This window comes from Emydura macquarii, unplaced genomic scaffold (genome assembly GCF_026122565.2).
Source record: "Emydura macquarii macquarii isolate MOO-44397 ecotype Brisbane River unplaced genomic scaffold, CSIRO-AGI_Emac_v2 contig_1483, whole genome shotgun sequence".
In the NCBI taxonomy this organism is placed as follows: Eukaryota; Metazoa; Chordata; order Testudines; family Chelidae; genus Emydura; species Emydura macquarii.
This window is the reverse complement of record NW_027131620.1, coordinates 2020495-2026550: the sequence shown is the minus strand read 5'-3', so window position 1 is coordinate 2026550 and position 6056 is coordinate 2020495.

Below are 6056 nucleotides of genomic sequence, written 5' to 3'. Positions count from 1 at the left end.
ATCTGTTACAGAGGGTCACAGATATCAAGGTGATCTCCAAGATAATCAAGATCTAGTCTGCAGTGTTCCTTAAAAGAAAGATTGATAGTCAGGTATCTGAATTATAAGTATAGTTGGGTTCAAAATATAATTTAGATAAGTTCATGGAGGATAGGTCCACCAATGGCTATTGGTCAAGATGGTCAGGAATGCAACTTCATACTCTGGGTGTCACTAAACCTCTGACTGCTAGAAGCTAGGGCTAGATGACAGGGAGTGGAGCACTCACTAATTGCTCTGTTCTGTTCATTCCCTCAGAAGAATCTGGCAGCGGTCACTGTGAGAAGACAGGGTACTGGGCTAGATGAACCATTAGTCTGACCCAGTATGGTTGTTTTTATATTCCAGAATGAACTGGGAGTCCCTGGACTCTTTGAAGTCCCAGTGTGATGGGCTCTTAGCAGTTTCTTTCTTTAAAGAAAGTGTGTTGCATGTCACAGATGTTAGATTTTCTATGTAGCCTTCACCTTCAGATCCAGGTGGAATGAGTAGTTTAACTTAGAAGCAAGGAAAGAGTTGATTACAATGGGTAAGTATTCATCCAAAAGGAATGGCTCTCCTACAAGGTGGAAAAGGTAGTCTTTCTTGCCAGTGTTGCAATCTGTATACCTAGGAGAACCCAAGATTTCATACTTCCTTGTTGATTGGCAGGACACATGCCAACAACAGAGCATGCAGAATTAGAACCCATGGCATTTCATAAACTTTCCAATGGGTCTCCTATACATATGTTGAAAAGAAGCATGGGCATGATTAATTGTTGCAAGACCTATCAGTATGAGTGCAGCTCACGCAGTACAATGCCACCAACTCCTGCTAAGTCTTGTGTGTGAATCAGCAACACTTCTTATCTTAGCTTTTATTACTTTTGGGGGGTTGAGGGGAGGCACAGGCCTAAAGTTCCAGCACCCTTTATTATGAAGGAAACCCTACAGCTGAAATGTACTGATGCTGACAGCTGGACGTTTGTCACAGTGACCATCGTTTAGTCATAGTCTCCTTCCGCAGACTGTTGGGACCCTGGCAACCCACTCCTGTGGGGGCCCTCTTTTTTCATAGCTGGGGGAGTGGTACCAACTAGTTACTGCTGATAGCTTTAGGCTACCAGAAAACCCCTCTTAGCTGGTTGCCCACAGAGGCGCCCGTGTGATTTCTGACCAGAGTGGTAGGTGGCTGAGCGGTGCGAGAGGCAGGAAGGCCTAGTGCACTGAGCACAGGACTCCTGCCTTCCAGACACGGACACGCTCGGCTTTGGCAAAGCCGTTGCAGATTTCTGCCCTGGGGAAAAGGACATGCCCCTGCAGAGGCTCCTGGCGATGCATGTCACCCCCTACCTGAGATCCCCAGTGGGGAGGACCAGGCTGGTGGGGACGGGAGAGGGGGAGCACCCCAGGCCAAGCCAGGCCAGGCCAGCCCAGCCAGCAGGAGGTGAGGTGGAGGGGGCATACACGGAGGAGGGAACAGCCGATGAGGCAAACACACGTGACTGCTGACGCCCGCCCCAGTCAGATGGAGAGGTTAAGCCTCCCCTGCCCCTTCCCATTGCCCCGCCCCGGCCTGCTCCCGGGGCCAATCCCAGGTGGGAGAGGTCAGGGGGCGGAACCCGCAGACATCCTTTCTTCCCATTGGCCGCCCCGTTGTCACTCACACCACGCCTCGCTCGCCCGCCACTCCGTTCTCGCTGCAGAGGCCAGCGAAGAGCCCAGGCCCCTGCCCCTGCCCCGCCCCTCCCGGCGGGGCCCCGCCCGCTCAACACTCGGAGGACGACGTGGCAGAGATGGCTGGGAGCCCCCCGGGACCCGAGCCGCTTCAGCGGTCACCGGCCTCCTTGTCCCTCCCCCCCCCCCCCCAACGGTCGCCCGCCTCATCCCCCTGGCTGTGGGCGGGGCCGAGGGGGGGAATGCCGAGTGCGCATGCGCGAGTGGGTCTCACGCTCGGAGCCGGAACTGGACAGGGCGCGCTTAATACGCATGCGCGAGATGCGTTGTGGTTAGCCTGCGCGCGCAGGATTCCTGAGCATGCGCAAACACAACGGGCGGCTGTCAGAGGGAGGGCTTTGGCGACCCCGCGTGACCGTCCTGGAGAAGTGGCGATTTAAAGGGACCGTGTCTCCCCCCCCCCCCCGTGCTGTGCCGTGCAAGACCTGCGCTGACTCACGTAGCCACGCGGCTGCACCCCGGATGTCACTCTGCGGCTGGGCCCAGAACAGCCCCGCGCTGCCCCCAGCCCTGGCGGGCAGACGCTTCCGTGCCCAGGGCTTAGGTCACAGCGGTCATGAGATGCTGGCGGCTGCCTGGCTGAGCACCCTCTGACAGCGCAGTAAGCCACAGGCTGCATCCGTCACGTGCGGTCTGTCGTGTTCCTCCCTCCCACCCCCCCCCCCCCAAGAAGTGGGGGTGCACTGGAGCGTTTGTGTAGAATCCGAAGGTAGGACTGGAAGGGACCTCACTAGCTCCTCTGGTGCAGTGCTCTGGGCTCAAGGCAGGACTGAGCCTGAAAACCCTCCACTGATGGAGACGCCACGCTTTGTTCCAGTGCTTCTCACCTTACCCTTAGGCAGTTTTTCCTAATGTCCAACCTAAATCTCCCGTGCTTCAATGTAAGGCCGTTGCTTCTTGTCTCAGAGGTTAAGGAACAATTTTTCACTCTCATTGTGACAGCCTTTTATGTACAGTACGCGAAAACTCTTACCATGTCCCTCCTCTGTCATCTTTTCTTCAGACTAAACAAACCCAGTTTTTTCTATCTTTCTTCACAGGGCATGTTCTCTAGACCTTTAATCATTTAATCCAGTCTCCTCTGGAATTTCTCTAATTTGTCCACATTTTTCCTGAAATGCAGCACCCAGAACTGGACACAATACTCTGGTTGAGGCCTTATCAGCATGGAGTAAAGTGGAAAAATTACTTCTCATATCTTGTTTGGGTTTTTTAATTTCATACATGCTACTCTGCATGGGTTAGCAGAGGCAGGTCAAAGAAGTATGCATCGTATAAGCAATGGTGAGTGTGTGTGTTTTATGTTCCCTTCTGTGACAATCTACAGCAGATGAGTTGTTACAGTCCCCAGCTGCAGTAGTCAAGTTGTAACAGCTGATAGTTTTAGCTCTGGATAGCTCCAGTTCAATCCTGCTCTATTGGCCAAGGCTGGTGGTTGGCACCCAGGAGTTTGCCACAAAAGGTTTGCAGTGATGCTTGTTCCTGGGTGAGTTCCTTCCAGATTTTCATGTTGGTTCCTGTAATGGCAGGCAGTCAACCTTGGAGTGTCCCATGCCAGCCCAGTGTAGAAATGTAATTGCAGCTCTGCGTCACTGTGTCTAAGTGCACTTTCATTAAATCCCAAGAGACTATCTATTGACCTTTGCCCTATCAGGTGTCTAGTTTATTTAATCCAAAGGCAGAATGTATTACATATGCAAACCTCCACCCCAGCATCCTCGCTGTGCGTGGGAAGGGGGCTAAGTTAATTTTAGTCCATCTACTGTCTCCATCCAGGCTTCTTGCTAGTGAGGCCTTCTTAACCCAGGACCCTATACTAGAGTCAGTGTCTCTTGTCATCAAGTAGGGAAGAGTTTCTCATCTGGGGACAAGGTTCCTGAAGAGTTCAAGCCATGGCAACCCTTTTCCAGAAAAGTATATAATTCTATTGTGATCTGGAGTTCCTGCTACTACCTGGTGAAGTCCTCTTGCTGGAACTAGGTTTTGCTAGGTCTTGGTGTTTACAGGTCTTTGCTTTCCATTCTTGCTAGGAGTACTGTTTCTCAGTTTTCTTTCCTAGTAAATTCCCTCACTAGCTCCCCTAGGACACCCTTTCCTTAGGAACTTCCCCTCTCTCAGTTCTCTGCTCCCTGTAAGAGCCTTCATAACCTTTATAAGGCCCAGGTGTTCTTTACCTAATTAGCTGCTGTCCAGTTACTTAGGTAATTGACTATGCTGTAGGTGGATCTGGGTTGGCTCATTCTTCTGTGACAGTCCCTGTGGAAGCTCTGTCTCTTACCTGGACAAGTTGTGCCCTATGATAGAAAGTTTCATTGTGCCTAAAGCATGGAGTTGTCATTTGCAGTCTTCATCCCTGAGTTTGAGGTGATCTGTTAGATATGCTGGGGTCAGGCCTTGAGGTAAGAACTGAGACCTTGAACTTGACTCAGTGTTCTATGGGAAGCTAGGATAGACAGGGAAGGATACACTTGATGTGCTTGCAATAGCCTGTTACCGAGGAGACACACTGTGGTGTTCTGTGCTGGTTGAGGTTTCCTAGGGGCTGATGGCTTCATTTCCTGGTATATTGAATTGCATTAGTCCAGATGATAAAAGCACGTATAACCAAGGCCAGATCATGATCTGCAAGGATGGGGATCTTTGTCCACCAGGATTCCTACTAACAATCCCACTGTAGTCCGACATTGCCGTTAGCAACAGTGGGAAATTTTAGAAAAAAAAGGCCACTGCAGATACAGCCATAGAATCAGTCCATCAGCAAAACTCTTACTATGGTTTGGTGGGTTTGTGTGGTTACAAATGAATAGGCAATTCTATGAGTAACATTTTTAACTTACATTTTATATGAAATACTGTTTTATAATTTGTGAAGCACTTAGTTCTAGCGCTTGTCTGCAAATCTGTCTACATGAAGAAATCAATTAAATAATTATTAAATGATCGCTCTTGGCTATCCCTGACTTCTGTGATCCTGTAAATTCCCAATGATGAATGTGTACTAATGTCTTAACTCTGCTGTGTCCATATGAATTATCACAGTAATTAATACTATTATAATTGAACCACCTAGATACGTCCATGCTCAAAATATGTACACACATCAGCTTGTAATCAAATCACCATTCTGATTTGATAGTGTTATACCTGCTTCATGCACATGTAAATAACTCTGCAAGTTGCAGGGCAGGAGAGAATCAAGCCCAAAGAATTGTATTAATTAAAAGTAAGGAGGCACTTTAAAAACACAAACAATCTGGGATGATTTAGCTGAGGTTAGTCCTGCTTTGAGCAGCGGGTTGGACTAGATGACTTCTTGAGGTCCCTTCCAACTCTATGATTTAAAGCATTTCTTGGGACCAAGCAAGACCTAATCATCCTTTTGAGCAACAACACCAGGCTGCTTTGAAGTTTGCTGTGCATCTCTCCCCAAAAGCTTCAGTATAAATCTGTTTTAGACATGGGGCTAGCCATGACATCAGGGAGCATGTAACGCTATACTTCATTACTAGAGGTAGGTGAAATTTTTCAGCTAATAAACTGTTTGCTGATAAATGCAGTTTCGGCCAACCCCAAACTATTTGCAAACTCGTCAAGTTTGCCAAAGTTTTGACCAAACCAAAAATCAAAAAAAAAAATTTTTTTTTTAAAAAGACATTCACACAATACAAATAAACCTACTGAGAAGTGTGTTGGTGCAAAGCAGGGCAGGTGCATTGGGTCTCATCCTGGGAGGTGCCTGACTAGGGAGACCCTCCCCCGGCATGGAAGGTGATGAGGAAAACAAGAGCAAACCCCAAGCTCAGTGCTGAGTGAGAGGCAACTGGAAGCAGCAGCCCCCTGGTTTTGGAGAGGGGAGACGTGATGGCACCCCATGGAGGAGGGGAAGGAGTTGGGGATTGGGCGAGCCCAAGTGGTAGCGTCCTGCTCCCTAGGCGCAGAACAGAATCGAATCCACCCCTCCCGCAGCTTCCATTTGCCCCGCCCTTTGGGCTGTAGTCAAACAGCGCCTCAGGTACTGGAAGCTGATTGGTCGCTTCATCCCAACATTCAAAATTCCTTCTCGGATTGGCCAGGCTCTCCGGCTCCTGGTGCATTCTGGGAGATGTGGTTTCCTCGCTCGCCCGTGTGGCAAGCCGCCCTCAGTCTAGAGACTACATCTTCCGGGAGCCTCCGAGACGGCAGTTGGCTTCAGGGGAGAGCGGGGCGGGCTTGTTTTCATCCGGGTACCCGGCTTCCTCCCGCCTCCTCCCGCGGCTTGTCCAATCCGCACGGTCGAGGGGGAGGACAGCCCGCCGTGAT